The following is a 17,118-nucleotide window of genomic DNA, read 5'->3' as shown; positions in this document are numbered from 1 at the left end:
GTCTATGATTGCATTTCGACACTGTATCAAGTCACTTTATTTACATAACCTGAGTGCAGTGGCAGAAGAATGTGATAAAACTCACTCGACATTCCAGCTACCTCGGATTAAAAATCAACCGGCGAATTTATACCCTTCTGAAGAGCGCCATTTAGCCGACAATTAACAATCGATTTTTTATCGAGGGTGTCTTTACAAAGGGTGCCAAGTGTAATTTCGTTGAGGTCTCTCCCCGATCGAATCGAACACCACCAGCTGGAACTGACATGATCAAGATAAATTTGCCAATCACACAAGGGGTGCCATTTGGGAGCTTTGGGAGCACGTCAATGCGCAAAGTGGAATTAAATAAACGTGTTGCTTTACGCGGGAAAATACCCTTGAGAACGCAGTTTCTAACAGTATCGGTTCACTACTCTGGGTTATTGGAAAACAAACTCCCTCACTGAGTACACATACGGTGAAGTTTTTTAAATGTTCAATTCCAGTAGTTCATCCGGGTGTCAACTTATTTATGTGATGTTTCCGTGTGAATTTTGACCAATGAAAACATGATCAGCTCGGCCTTCAAAGACACTGGACACTTTTGGTAATAATTGTCAAAGACCAGTCTTCTCATTTGGTGTATTTCAACATTTTTTTATGCATAAAATAACAAGCCTGTGAAAATATGAAATCAATTAGTCGTCGAAGTTGCGAGTTAATAATGAAAGAAAAACACCCTTGTCATACCAAGTTGTGCAGTGCTTTCAGATGCTTGATTTCGAGACCTAAAACTCTAAATCTGAGGTCTCCAAATCAAATTCGTGAAAAATTGCTTCTCTCGAAAACTACGCTACTTCAGAGGGAGCCGTTTCTCACAATGTATTATACTACCAACAGCTCCCCATTACTCATGACCAAGATAGGTTTTAATAATTTGTTTGAGTAATTACCAATTAGTTTGGGTGAGTAATTACCTATAGTGTCCACTGCCTCAAAGACAACATTCACTTAAATTGGTCTGATTGTTGCAAAAGTGGAAAAACCAACTGCACCCATTTCTATACTACGTGGGGCATGCTTTTGTGTATAATTTTATTTATCAGCTTTAAAGGCAGAGACTATACCTTTTGTTGTTTGTAAGAGTTTAGACTACCTCCATGGTTTGAGTTACTGTGCCTGTGTTTGAATCGTAGCACCAATGAGCTTCGGTTGTAGATAGCTCCATGGCTGTAGCTTGTAGTCCTTTCATGTTTTTTGCATTGACATACCTCTTTAATTCTGACTTATACCAAGCACTGCACTTGAAACACAGTGAATGGCCTCAAGGTATAATTTGGTAAATACCAACCCATAACACCCCTGAACCACGGTCTGTAGGCCCCTCGGCTTAAAATAGTGCTTCTCCATTGGGATCAACAGTTCACATTAATTGTAGGGTATTATCAGGTAATCATATAGTGGTCCAGTTTAATGCCAGGGATCGGGGGGTGTTTTCAACTCGTGTCACCTAGGGAGGGAGGTTGGTCCTTACCCCCACTAAGATGGTAACTGTGCAATTGCCCTCGTCTGACCCCAGTCCGCTGTTTAACAAGTAGAATCACTGGGGGTGATGTTGGTTTACAGGTTAAAGGGAAGATGTAAATGAAACATTGTTTATGTTTTGCAAAGTCTGTACTATTGTGGTATACACTCTCATTATTGATACAAGACTGAATGTCACACACCTGATCTACAATAATCGAGAGGAAAAAGATTGTGACAATTGCCATCTGTTCGCATTTCTTCTTTGCTGTTTTAGGTGAAGGTGACTATTGCTTCTTCTATGAGTGGTGTTATCGGTCAAGGATGTTACTGTTAGAGAAATTTCTCTTTAACTTTGGTACAACGGATGATCAAACTCTGCGTTATATTACAACAGAGCTATCCCCAGATTTCCATTCTTCATGCAGATATTTCATCTGCTGTCAAAAACCCAGTGTTTAAAAAGCAACATAGGTGCTGACCAGTAACCATATCACTTAGGTAACGACAAATCTTGGGAAACGTTCATTATCTTTGACCGGACGTGGTATTTATCCCCAACTTTCTTTTTGGAAAATGAAATTCAACAAACATAAATCCAGTCAGAATGGGGTCTCCTTCCGTAGGAATTGTACACAATTTTAACAGCAACTCTTCCGCTATATGATTGCGTATAGGTGCTGTGATAAGAAAGAAATTCGTGCAAATGGCGGCCATGAACAGATTTCAGCGAAGTCTGCGATTGTTAATAATCTTAAATAAAGCCAATCCCCCTGACAGCTATACAACTGTATCCGACCTCACAGTCTACAACCCTAAGCCACCTCTTCCATCATCCACAAAAGATATACAATACGTTGATATAATAATAGCGGAGGGTAATTTTCTTTTCCATGGGAAGACCGCTCAGTAATAATGGACTGAAGTTGGACGGCTCATTAAACCCGTCAGACGGTAGGAGCCTACTACTGTTTTCAGTCACTGCTGGAAGCTTCGGTGTTCACACGTTCAATGGTAGCCGACCTGTTATTCAAAGCCCATTCAAACAATGTATTATATTTTGGGGGATAACTTGAGAAACAAAGTTCTTTTCAGAAACTCCGAAAAAGTTTTCTGATACGGTCGGTGTTTTGAGCTCCCTTGTTTGCAACACTTAACTCGTTCGTGTTTATTGTAAAGCAGATATGTAATATATTCTTAAGGGATTAAATCTGCCCACTTGTCGATGACATTACGGCGATTTTATCAATAACCGCTGGAGCGAAAACCTGTTTTTTAAACAAGATAAACATAACCTTGAAAATCTCTTCAGACGAACAGAGAAGAAAAAACCTTCGAAAATAAAAAAGTTCATTGACAAACGTGTTCGGTGGATTCCCCGGACCGAAAACGACCGAAAACTTCCGTGCACGCGGGACGCAACCACCCACGAAAAGGTGTCAATCATCCTTCAAAGAACGCCCTCATGTGGTGAAGTGCGAAACATTAAATTAATTCCTGACCTGCCGAGACCGGTGTGTATACTTGGGAATTCCAGCTGATCTGTTCACACCTGTTGTAACAAGCGTAGTTTTTCAACACATGCCTGAATTGATTTCACTCAAAGACTTGGCCATGAACGTTTAGCTAGTTTTAGAATGACCCCTTTAAAACAACATACAGGGATATCGTATTTTAGTTTGCATCAGTGAGCGAGCACTTATTTTGAATTAAAAACAAAAGCAAACCAAAACCTAACACATACCGATGATGCATCTTAGCATGAAAGCTTGGAAAATATTGCCGTTTCTGAGTTTCACCTCCGGGACAATTGAACTTATAAAATAGTTTGTGACAATGATAATGCTCCAAAAAAGTAAAACCTCGTATGAAAAGAAAGGTTTCTTAAAGGCAGTGGACACTATTGGTAATATTGTCAAAGACTAGCCTTCACAGTTGGTGTATCTCAACATATGCATAAAATAACTAACCTGTGAAAATTTGAGCTCAATCGGTCATCAAAGTTGCGAGATAATAATGAAAGAAGAAAACACACTTGTCACACGAAGTTGTGTGCGTTTAGATGGTTGATTTCGAGACCTCAAGTTCGAAATCTGAGGTCTCGAAATCAAATTCGTGGAAAATTACTTCTTTCTCGAAAACTATGGCACTTCAGAGGGAGCCGTTTCTCACAATGTTTTATACTACCAACCTCTCCCCATTACTCGTCATCAAGAAAGGTTTTGTGCTAATAATTATTTTGAGTAGTTACCAATAGTGTCCACTGCCTTTAAAGGCTACCCGAGTTGAATGAGTTTCTATTAAACTCGAAGGTACCCTATACTATACCGACAGCCACTAAACATATTTTGAGAAATTTCCTGTAAAATGTGACCATTCCTCTCTGTCAACACATAATTATGAACCAAGCCTGAAGTTGAGTTTAATGACGTTTCACAGCTTGAAGTAAAAACTGTCCCAGTATCTGTTTCAGGCCGGTTCTCATAATTGTGGCACTTGCGTTTGGTGAAACAGCGCACCTTGAAGTATTGTATGACAACAGAATGATGTGAACTAGTTTGTAGATAATTGTTGTTTAGGGTCAATATCCATGTCATAATAGCCCCCAAGTTATTCAACTTGTTGAAGGTTATAGAGGCAGCCATGGTCGTGAATCGATCTTCGATATGACTATATGAATTTCCAAATCTTTCGTCGAACAACAAGCATAAATTACACTTTATGAAGCAAGTCGTAAAACCAATGCCGTTCCACTTTTGCACAATCGGGGAACTGTTTGGTAATTTACGATGTTGACCTCGGCGTAAATCACGCACCACCGTCAACGTCGAGCGGCACTAAGAGATCGTCCGCCATTTTGTTTTGTTTGAACTACTTTCCCGCGTTCACACACGTGCCACTGCATGTCCGACCCCTAACAACTTGGCCTCATGCCCACCCTTTAAATCACGACATACCTCTGCGGACATCAAGTCATAATCATTTGAATAAACCCACCTGGAAACAAAACTGACAGTTTGGGTCGGCATTGCGCGCCAAATTTCTCTATGTTGTCCGTCACTTTTCTCACTATTTAGGGCCCCTCAGCGACAGGGTAGAACAATCCCACCGCTCCTCGCCTGAGGTCACGTGCGCGTAACGGGGACAAATTTACAACAACTCAGAGGAGCGGGGAATTAATGGACTTGGTACGTAGTAAGGATGTTTATATGCTCTAGGGTGCCGGAAGGTTACTGTTATTGTTTAATACTATTGGCTATATGACTCCATGATAGGTTAATGTAGATTGATATGCATTGACGATCACGGGGAAATATTTGAAACATGTTACTATAGCGTGCGCGCCAACAAACATAACACACTGTAAATGCATTATAGTATGTTATATTAAAACCAAGGTCAATAATTTTATTATTCAATAGAATTTAGCTATAAACAGTGTATTCCTTTGTTGATTATTGTTTATTTGAATCGGAGTCTGACACACAAATAATCGACAATGATAATATCAAGTTGCCATGGCTATTTCATTCATATCAGAAATAATCAGATATACAAGCAGTAAGTGTGCCCGTCCTTTTGCGTTTTGTCAATACCAATACCGTTTGCGTGTTGTCAATACCAAGTTATTCAAGCTTTGATTACATTGAATTTGCTTTCTCCAATCCAACCAACAAAACACTTATTTTGTCACAAATAAATGTAGTCTTGTTGTTGTGATGTTAAGTGTCACACCAGACTGTTTTATGAAGGATTTAATTTGATAAACAAAACGAATGAAGTTCAAAAAGCTATACGGAAAGGGGTGACCTCCATTTACATTTATACTTAATTTATTTATTTTCTCGGGCAGATAAAAAGACCAATACTGCACATTGGTAAAACGATATAAGATACAGAAAGAGCAATAAACGTATAATTTGGACTTGTTTAACCAATACTGAATAATATTCACTCTTTTGGGAATGTTGAATATGCATAAAAAAGTACACATACGTCATAGTGACCCTTGACCTGTTGTGTTTATGACAATACATGTCCCAACATGGCGATGTTCAGTTAACTTCAACTTGTGTCTTTGTCCAGTCAAACTGAGTAAGTCCAACCAATTACTACTGCAGGGAACACCGAGAATTCAACATCTCATACTGCTCTTTTATGCAGTCTAATGGACAAACAGTTTTGAACTTCCTTCACAATACTTTGTTCTGTGTGTCGCCCCCTCCCCCTTCTCCCTCTACCACTCCCCCTCCTTCTCTCCGTCTCTTTGCAGAACTACAACCATGTCCACTGACCCCTCCTTCCACCCCAATTGGTTGTGATTGGATAGAAAATTACATTACAATCAATTACGGCAAACAATCACAACTCTCTATCACAACTGACCAGTGTTATTTTGTCAGCTTCATTTCCAGCCTGGTAGTAAATCACTTTTAATCTCTCAAAATATCATTGACAGAGAATTTGAACCAATTCGCTGGCGGCAATGTTTGTGTTTTTATGACTTGTTGGGGTAATTCTTGTTTTCATACTGTAATTATTTTTCTTCATTTCTCCACGTTGCTTTCGGATCGTTGAACACAATGTGGTTGTGCCCCCTTAGGGGTTATATTATGGCGTTACTGTTTCTGTTAGGCTATTTGGTGTAGGCTCTGTGTGGCTGAATACAAACAACAGTTACAACTGGCCCTAGTAGTGTTTTTATAAAGGCAAACTTTATTTTTGTAGTAGTTTTGTATGAGTAAGGAGGTGGAGTATAAGGAGTGGGAACGAGCGTCCCTAAATGACTTTATAATCCCATTTTGGCAGGTGAATGACCAATCACAACAAAGAACTCAAGACCAGAGGGAAATTATATCGAAAGAGGAAATGGTTGGTGAAAGTGTAAATAATTTGGATTTGTGGGAAACTAACTAATTTGAATTGGTTTTAAATTTGTAAAGCAATCTGGATTGGCTTGTAATTTTGAAATAAATTTGATTGGTAGGGAAAATTTAGAAAAACGTGGATGGGTTTTTGAAAATAATTTCCATTGGCGTGGAAACGTTTAAATAACTTGGATTGTTAAGGGAACTTTGAAATTTAGGAAACTTAAAAAGAAAATGGCGTTTCCAAGTACAGCGAATCAGCGATTACCTTCAAGATTTACGCCCTCAACCTTAACACACAAAAATTCCAGCAATAAATGTCCAGGAACTATTTATCCGCATCCCGTGCGTTTGGTAGAACACTTCACGCCTCTCTTAACCCCCCCCCCCCCCCCCCCACCCGATCCCAAACTACTCCGAATCACTATACGAAAGTGAATATACTATACATAAAGGAACTTCATTCGTTTTCATGGCAAGTATGCAAGTATGCAAGTGTGCAAGTATGCAAGTATGCAACTACTTTCATGGTAAGGCCATCCTCATTTCTTTAAAAGTAAATATTTATTGGCAATAAGTAATTGCATTGAGTACGTCTGCCTCTATGAACTATCAGTGCTATACTTGAGTTTAATTTTACGTAAACAATTCAAGGCTGACATGATAGTGTGCTGACATCAGATGGGAATCAGATGGTATGATTGCAAAATCAACGAACACAAGTTGTGCATGTATGATATACATGGCATAGTTATCCGCACTGTATGAATACGGTGTTCTGGAAGTGACATCCAAAATGTCTAGATCATGAGATAGTTTACTGCGGGATGATGACATAATAAACCTAATATAGTGTGCTGACATCAAATGGGAATCAGATGGTATGATTGCAAAATCAACGAACACAAGTTGTGCATGTATGATATACATGGCATAGTTATCCGCACTGTATGAATACGGTGTTCTGGAAGTGACATCCAAAATGTCGAGATGTGGCATGACCCGGAATAAGTGTCAAAAACTACCCAGAAATGGGTCAAACTGACGCACAGTCCAAGGTAAAATCTAATCTTTTTATAGCCACTCTCCGGGACTTTCAAAATATTGGGATCGATTCACATGTTTCAAATGCAAATTAGTTTCCACTTACCTTAATAAGTATATGGTAATGAAGTTGTCTTTACTTCGAAGGCGATACCAGTTCAATCTGTAATCTGCAAACTAAACACAAACGGTGAAAAAAAACGCATTATAAGTATTGGTCTATGATAAATTCGAACAAGTGGTACATTCGTAGTTTTCGTCTATATTCGAAACTGAAGTGTTTTTACAGTTTGCGAAGCAATTGGCAGGCTCGATTCGATAGTCATTATTTTGGCTGGTAACCCTGTTTCTGTTAAGTAATACATTTCTTTGCTTAGGAATTGTTCGTGCTTACAGGCTTTATGAAAGTGGGCCCGGTGCTAAAATGTAAGGGGGGGCTCTTCAGTACAAATTTCATCATTACGTCACTTGGTCTTGGCATTGACATTCCCATTGACTTTGGAAACCCCCCCCCCCCCTTGCCAGCATGTACGACACGCAGACTCCTGGCTAATGTAGCGCAGATTGGAAACCCAATGACGGGGCACACCCTCGTGATATCAACCACTTGTTACTTGATTTCTCAATCAAGTTTGAACCCCATGACTTCATGTTGAAGTTTGACATCGAGCCAGCTGGTTATTCATCATAATTGCTTTGGGAAAAATACACCCATTTTATTTAAAGATACTATTCCAATGATGTTTGCCCGTGGCCATTGAATGTATTTTTGTAAACGGATATTTTGCTTTGAATTAGAAGTGTACAGTACAGTGACTACAACACAGAGCTGCAAGCTTTCGATAATAGCCCTTGTGGGGTATTATACACAATGGAACACTGTATCCCCACAAGGGAATTATTTGTTCAACCTGGACCCCATAAGGACATCTTTAGAGAAGAGAATAAGAGGACAGCAATAGCAGGACCCCACAAACCGGATCCGTATAAGATTGTGCGTGGTTCACCCCAAAACGTGAACATTGACAATTCCCTGCACTCGCATCGAGTTGAGTTTATGGTGCAAGAGAAAGGGTACCAGACGAACCGGCGGTTAAATTCAAATTGCTACCAAAGCACGTGCTATAATATCATTAATCGTCAAAATTCGGGACTATTTTTTTTATAAACAATTTATTATTTCAAAGCGATATTACTCCAGTGAGCATGCATTTTGTAATAGTATACAGCTTTAAGTTTAATCAAGTTACTGGCGTATCAAAATATCAGATCGCTTGTTGAATGAGATATTTTTGAGCGCCGTCTTAGTCATGTTGCCTAGAGACATGTCAATAACCACTCTACTGTGTGTTTCATATCACAGGACCAACCTAATGCTTATTGATAGCTTCATTCTTTTCAGTAAATCCAAAAACATCAAGACATTGGCTAGATGTCATCGTTTAGTCCCGTCATTTTAAGAGTGTTTTTTTTTTTAAGTTAGGGGCTCAATGGGTGAGTGCATCATATCCTTGAACGTTGGAATGGTGGACGCCAGTTAACGTCAACCTTTTTGTAAACCATAATAGATCAAGCAAGGCTATATCATTTGGTTCATTTGGTTCATTGAAATTGGAAATTACTTGATGCTAGTGTTATTAGTCAACCTGAACGTAGGCTAATGGGTTAATAGACTAATTAGACATGTATGATGATGATGAACAAACCGCGCTAGTTAGCATGATTGTGAGTGTGGACGGCCGATTGCTACTTCTTCTGGATGTTGATCGGAAATAAGGTCACATTTTGCCCTTTTTAAAATGGAAACCTGAACAGCCAATTTTCAAAGTGATAATATTTTCTTTAGCTCAAAGTGTCAAGGTTTGTGGGCATTAAAGTCATCTCGGAGAAAGGAATCTTTTCAGCAAACTGTTTTTCCACATGTTGGGGATTGTATGGCCTACTTCGAGTTAACCCAAGTTAAAGAAGGAAGGAGAAGCACATTCACTGCATTCCTGAATTAGGAAACTAGAAACAATTTCAAGCATCCAGTGAAAATGGCATTGCGTGGGATTGCTCATCATATAAGTCAAAAATTAAACAATGATTTAAACTATTATTTGACTATATTTTGCAAACTAATTTACCAAAGAATTCAGCCTAATGTAATACCTTGCAGGATAATGACTCTTTAAGTATTGGGTTGGAAATACTGTAGTGCAGTTATCTCTAAGAAATACTTTACAGCTCTTCAGACACAGATGGTTTATAAAATGGAGTTATATAAAGAGTAATGTAGCATCTACATTAAACATGCTCTAGAGAAGAAAAACACCATCTGCAGCCTCCTCGACGCCAAGACTGTTTACACCAAACTGATCTTACGCAAAGCACAAGAAAACTGCGAATGTAAGAAGATGAAATACTTTGATATACAACACAACTGATGTGTTTAAGTTAGAGGACTTCGCTCTAGCAGTTCACGGAGCCGAAGCCAAGATTTAGAAGACCTTAAGCTTTAGGAATCCATGATGTCCTTTTCTATAGATGCGCTAACGTGTACAGTCTAAGAAGGAGCAGCTGCTGGTGATGAGAATCCGCAAGCATTCGGGGATAAAAAGCCCGGGCCAGACTTCGGCGCCGGTTCTCCTCGAACAAAAATTGCAGTTTTAATTTAATCATACATTGGAACTGATTGAAACCATATAATCTGCGTATTATGATTTAAGTCTTTGTGATCTAGCGGGAAGTCGTAAAGACTTAAGCCCGTGATAGCTCTGATGCCTGTGTCGTGTTGGGGTTTATATGCAATGGATCACGCATGATTATTGTGACCTCAAAATATTGGGAAGAGTTAGTGTTCCATATAACACTAGCAATCAGACACGCCAAACATAGCCTTCTTCTGTGCTTAGGTTGAATAATTATTTGGATACCAAGTTAAAGGGAAGGTACACGTTTGGTAATTACTCAAAACAAATATTAACTTAAAAAACTGACTTGGTAACTAGCATTGGAGAGCTGTTGATAGTGTTAAACATTGTGGGAAACGGCTCCCTCTGAAGTAACGTAGTTTTTTAAAAAGAGGTAATTTCTCGCTAAAATATTTAAAGACTTCTAGCTAGAAGACTTATATTCCTATCTGAAAACAACAATTTTCACAGATTTGTTATTTCATGCATATGTTGAGATACACCACGTGAGACACTGGTCTTTGACAATAACCAAAGGTGTACCTTCCCTTTAGGGGGAACTTTGCTCGCCGTTCACGTTATGTGATTCGGAGTCCGAATCCCACCGGGGATTAAGGAGATGAGTCCCCACTTCACTCGAGGATTCGTCTCTAACATGAAGAGCATTGCATCCCAAATGCTGGGTTTTCATAATGATGTGTACAGATACCATTTTGGCAACAGCAACTTTAACTGTAATTGCCAGTAATGATTTGTTGTTCCGTCTAATAAAAAAAAACACGTTTTAATTGTCCTCTTGGAAGAGAGGGATTATCATTGGTTTTTAGAACCGTTCGATTGTTTTAAAGACTCTGGACACTATTGGTAATTGTCAGAGACCAGTCTCGTAACTTGGTGTATCTCAACATATGCATAAAATAACAAACCTGTGAACATTTGAGCTCAATCGGTCGTCGAAGTTGCGAGATAATAATGAAAGAAAAAACATCCTTGTCACACGAAGTTGTGTGCTTTCAGATGCTTGATTTCGAGACCTCAAGTTCTAAATCTGCGGTCTCGATATCAAATTCGTGGAAAATAACTTCTTTCTCAAAAACTACGTTATTTCAGAGGGAGCCGTTTCTTACAATGTTTTATACAACCAACCTTTCCCATTACTCGTTTCCAAGTAAGGTTTTATGCTAATAATTATTTTGAGTAATTACCATTAACCAATAGTGTCCACTGCCTTTAATAAAGGTGGCGGACTTTTTGATATCGCCGAAAATCCGGAACGGTTTATGTCAAAGCGGGAAGAACGATCCATAATTTGGAGACACAAATTTGAGAAACGCTTAGTAACGCTTCTAATTCAGATTCAAATATGGGGGATTAAAACGGATATATTTTTCCAACCATAACCACACTACTTCGAAGTGAAACAGACATCAAACTGTTGTTATACTTTCGAAAGATGTTGTTCTTCTAACAAAAATTTAATATTGTATTGCCATTAATTTTAAGAGTGGTTACCAAACATATAAAACATTCCCTTTAATTCATTAAGTCAGTATAATCTAAGCTTTCCTTAAGGTCAAAATAATTCTACATTTTAAATTAATTAATGCTGAACATCTATAACAATACACTTCCCGCTAATCCTAACCCTTCCACAATTTTACCAAAAATGTTTTTACGGCATGGCCACGTTTTGCTGAGTTCCTTGATTAACATTGAAGTGTTTCTCAGAGATTTGTCATTGGATTAGCTACACGGAGATTCTATCGAGCCGGCTACATAATTCAATCGGAATCCAAGTGCCAGGTGACATAGAGAGTTACACGCTAAAGGATATTCGGGGATTTCTGGGGAGGACCTTATTGAGCACACGTAGATTTCCTGTTGGAAAAGAGGGATTTCCTTTTGCTTGTACAGTTGAATCCCCGTTCAGATTTGATTTGAGTTTGATCGAACCGATTGCCCGACTTCACTTAAACTCACTCTAAATAATTCAACATGGGTGGATTTGTGGCTTTAGATCACTTGAGCTTACCCAAGATTATGTTGTGTGAAAGTGGAATCAACTAAAACAACACTATTTACCCAGAAAGTATTCTGAACATTTTTGTGTGTGTGATTTTCTTCTCATGAGTCACTCGTACCGACCGTGACGTCATGAGCACACGTCACAACAGTTTAGCTTCACTTATGTGAACATTGTCAGTAGTTACGCGAACTGGCACCGGTTTCTGCGAAGATAGAGTGCGCTAATTTGATTTCCTATCGAGGAAAGGGCGGTTTCAGTGTTCCATCCATGGCCTAGGCGGCACTCTGTGTATCTTTTTCACCCAAAACTCACTAGGGACCCGTGTGTGGATTTGACCCGCGCCCCAGTGCCCCCACACCCGTCTGGGAAGACCTCGAACCGGCCACAAAAAAAGTTCCCTCGGTGTTAATTTAAAGGGGAAAACACACCACCAATGCCTGGTATTTCAAAATGTTTGAAAGCACACTTGACACTGACGCCCATCAATCAGCATGATGATCATATCCGTTTGGAAAGTACTCTCATCTTTTGTGGAGTATTTGAGGCATCTTCAAGATAAGCAATTGTCATGTAGTGTCTGGTAACCTCCTTTTCGCTCAGTGTGACACCGTATAGATTAAAACGCTATAGGCTGCTTCCTTGCGTTGGAAACATGAGCTGCTACCATCCAGGAACCTCAATAAGGTCTATGTCTGGACGCTAGTGTGTAGAACCGAGTGGATTTGAATGGAAGTTAGCTACAATTTGCTCCTGCGACGAATGTAGTCAGTCTTAAGAAATATTTCAAAAAAAAGTGTTTTTCTTCTTCTTTTTAAATATAAATAGTACTGAGATTAACACGGCCTTTGAGTGTGCATGAGCATGAACAGCCAGAAGAGCGATAAATGAAATTAAAGTGCAAGACCGCAATCGTGGGTATACATTGTTTCCACTTTATGAACAAAAGTTTTGAAAACCACCGTTGTATTAGTCATTTCAATGTTACTTATAATCACACCATTAACAGTCGCTGTGTCAATGATGACAAATTATTTTTTGAGTCTGTCAAATACAAGAACTAGAAAGAATTGCTCAATATTTATGGGTTGTTCATTTGGTGTCTTTGTATATGCATGGCCTGTGGTTCACAGCAGCTGCCTAACAAAAGAAGGTAACAAAGAGCTGGCTGCACATCACTGAAATGACAAATGATGTACAATGCAGCCTACTTGTGTAAGAAGAGACTCATACCACCAACAATAGTACCCGAAATAGATCCCTTCAAATGCAGAGAAAAAAAAGGAAGCGTCACCAGCAACTGTCTGATACCATCAAACTGTGGTAAACTCGGGTTGAACCTCTAAAATTGGCCACTAATTATGATCCGTTTATGAACCCCGTTTTGGTTTGGTCCGTTAAGACCCCAATCCTTAGGGAGACAGTCCATGAATAATTATTAATTTGATGAACATCGTCGAGATACACCAGGGTCTTATCTAAGGGCTCAATGGGTACACAAGTAGCTAATAGCACAAACCACTAAGCTCACAAGAATGTCAGGTTACCAGCCAAACCACATGAACCAAATGTTACTGGTATCCTGCTCATTTTTGCTAAGCAGACAATTCTTAAGCAATATGTTCTGCTTATAAGCATTGTCGGTATAAGATCGTTTTTTTTTCTTTTTCCTATATCGGACTTGTTTGCTGAGTTCAACTCATTTATATTGGTTGTATCGTCACCGAGTGTTCAAGCAACCATGCAATAGGATATCCAAAATGAATCCAGGTCCCATACGAACCAATGCTTTGAATCATTTGTAAAAAAGAATCATTAAGGGTTGAACTAAGAAAAATTACTAGAGCGGGACCTGAACCCGTAACCTCCGAAAACGTGACTGTGCTCTACCAACTGAAAATTAGGGATATATTATAATAGACCTCATAGACCTTTTCGCAAATACCGGGGGCGCGCGCGTAAAGCTTGGAATTAGGTGCATTGTGGTCTTGCTGGTATCCAAATTTGATCCATATCTATCCCACAATGCACCTCATTCAACAGTCTGCGCTTGCGCATTGGTATTCGCTATAAGGTCTATGCACATGACGTCATTTCAGTAGGGCGCCCTCACCTTGTGGTCAAAAGGAGGTTGTTCATTGGCCAATCCTGTGCGCCGCGCTTACAAATATGTACGTTTCGATTGTTTCGTCACCGTTTTTCCACTAAGATGGCCGCTGGATGACGTCAATGCATAAGGTCTATCCCTAATTTTGACCGTCTCCTTATTCTCCCTGAGGGGTGACCGCCAACATTAGGGATTAGATACATCAATTGGCAGAGCGTCGGCACATTTCCGGAGGTCGCCGGTTCAACTCACGCTCTACTATAATAATGTTTTTCTTTGTTTAACTCAAAATCGGTTTTTTTTAATAGATAAGTTTTCTCCAAACCGACAACTGTCGAGTATAACTTCAGAAACAATCTTAGTGTTTCCACGTTGGGCTATTTTAGAGCACTCGCCCATTGTTGATCTGATGACCTTTCATTGAATTGAGGCGAGGAGGATGAGATGCCAACAAAAGTTGCCTGTGGAGAGGTTTCTTAAATAAACAATGACCACATTTGGGTGTGGGACAATTGGATCAACAAGTGAAGAAAGACCGATAACGAGATCTCTGAGCCTACCACGGACAACCACCGAGGGGGGAAGCGGTTCGCGTCCCCCGGGGTTGATGTGTTGCTACAAACCCCCTTTTTTCCTCTCGTTCGTAGTTGTACGCCCAGGATAACACAGCATGACTCACGGTGGAATTCCCTCGTGATTTCTTTTGCTCCTAGAATTGTCCACCACACAGTGCCATCACCTCAGACCATCGGGGTGATTTAACTAGAACACCCATCAACTTGAGATTCCCATGGAGAGAACAGAGAGAAAATAATTCACCCTCCGAAGTCCGTCGATGATGGATACGAAGCAGCCCATCCGCTCCAAGTTTCCCGACCGTCAGCAAGGTCAAAGCTACCCGCAACATACTCTAGGGAGAGAGTTCAGCTGATCAGGGACCGGACAATACTACTTATAGTGGACAAAACAAAGTTTATTGGCGACTCATTTGACACGTCCAAGGGGAAATGGCAAACACGGAATGCTGCTTCTTATTCACTAGTTCTATTCACTGAAACTGTGCGAACATGTTTGGTTTAGTCACCTTTACTTGTCAACTTAATTTGGTTCCTGACGACATCAACGGAACTTGAAAAGTAATTTCGGGTGTAGGCTCTTGACATGTAAACTACCCCACACAGTCTTGATGTCGACGGCTAGTTGTCGACATAGTATCGCAAAACAAAGACATCTGCTCTAGCGATGCAAAGGTCGTGGGTTCGAGTCCCATATGAGTGATGTGTCTGTGTTTTTTTTCTCGCAGAATTCGGGAATGTACTGAGTATACAGCGCTTAGTACACACCGGTGTTAGGGTAAAAACTCATGTTCTTTATCCCCGATGCAAAACTAACATCTATTCAAGGCAGTGGACACTATTGGTAATTACTCAAAATAATTAACATACAACCTTACTTGGTAAAGAGTAATGCAGAGCTGTTAAAAGTTTAAAACATTGTGAGAAACGGCTCCCTCTGAAGTGACGTAGTTTTCAAGAAAGAAGTAATTTTCCACGAATTTGATTTCGATACCTCGAAATCATGCACCTGAAAGCACACAACTTTGTGTGACAAGGTTGTTTTTTTCTTTCATAGTTATCTCGCAACTTCGACGACCATTTGAGCTCAAACTTTCACAGGTTTGCTATTTTATGCATATTATGTTGAGATTCACCAAGTGAGAAGACTCGTCTTTAACAATACCAATAGTGTGCATTGTCTTTAAATCGTTGCGGAGATCAATTTTAAACTTCAGTCGAATTTTATATTTAGTTAAAGGCAGTGGACACTATTGGTAATTACTCAAAATAATTATTAGCATAAAACCTTACTTTGTAACGAGTAATGGGGAAAGGTTGGTGGTACAAAACATTGTGAGAAACAGCTCCATCTGAAGTGGACTAGTTTTCGAGAAAGCAGTAATTTTCCACGAATTTGATTTCGAGACCTCAAGTTTAGAATTTGAGGTCTCGAAATCAAGCATCCGAAAGCACACAACTTCGTGTGATAAGGGTGATTTTTTCTTTCGTAGTTATCTCGCAACTCCGACGACCAATCGAGCTCAAACTTTCACAGGTTTGGTATTTATGCATATGTTGTGATACAGCAAGTAAGAAGACTGGTCTTTGACAATTACCAATAATGTCCACTGGCTTTAAACATTGAAATTGCTGACCCCGAAGGACCTCCATATTTGTAAAGCTACGTAACCATTGGGAGATACTATAATTAGATAATTGAATAAATATGCAGCCCTACCGGAATTGGGCAGTTAATTCTTGATTTGTAAATTATAGTTTGAAGCCTTCGGGATGAGGGAAGACGTCCCCGTGGAGTAAGCTTACATCCTTCCTCTGTGATTACATCATCTTCAAGTTTTTCTTGTTAAGCTAAATTTCTTTGACATTGAATCAATCATCACATGCTTTTTTGTGAAACTCCAGATGAGTATTCCGTTCTTGTATGATAATTTTATCAAGTTAAATTGGACAGATTATTACATTTTTGATTTTGGTTTAAATTGTTCATATTTTTCTGGTTATAAAACGAGGGTGCCTCACACGTAACATGGGACCTACCGACCGCAGTGTAAGTATTATAATTAGTGGCCCAGTAGAAGGGCTCTGGACTCTACCACCAAAGGAACTGGGTTCGAATCATAGGTGTTCTCGAATAATATTTTTTTTATAAATTAAAACTGAGTGATTATTTTTCATTAAAAAACATATTTAACAAAGTATAAAACAAGTTTGTTTAGTTAGTATGGTCGGTGGGTGCCACTGCGCCTTGAGTCGAGACTTCACTTCGCTGCCACCACCGTGGCTCGAACCCGGGACCTTTCGCTGATGAGTCCGACACCCA

The 17,118-nt window shown here is 39.5% G+C and overlaps 1 protein-coding gene across 1 annotated transcript in view; it reads right to left on the bottom strand.

Moving 5' to 3' along the window:
• Positions 1–17,118, bottom strand: part of LOC139941709 (ADAMTS-like protein 5) — a 113,073-nt gene that overhangs the window by 75,687 nt on the left and 20,268 nt on the right. Inside the window, exon 2 of the mRNA XM_071938319.1 lies at positions 7,525–7,595. The gene's annotated coding sequence lies outside the window, so the exon portion shown is untranslated. The remainder of the gene's footprint in view (positions 1–7,524; positions 7,596–17,118) is intronic.

The sequence above is a fragment of the Asterias amurensis genome, chromosome 9, assembly GCF_032118995.1.
Source record: "Asterias amurensis chromosome 9, ASM3211899v1".
Classification (NCBI taxonomy): Eukaryota; Metazoa; Echinodermata; class Asteroidea; order Forcipulatida; family Asteriidae; genus Asterias; species Asterias amurensis.
This window is presented reverse-complemented; position numbering and strand designations above follow the sequence as displayed.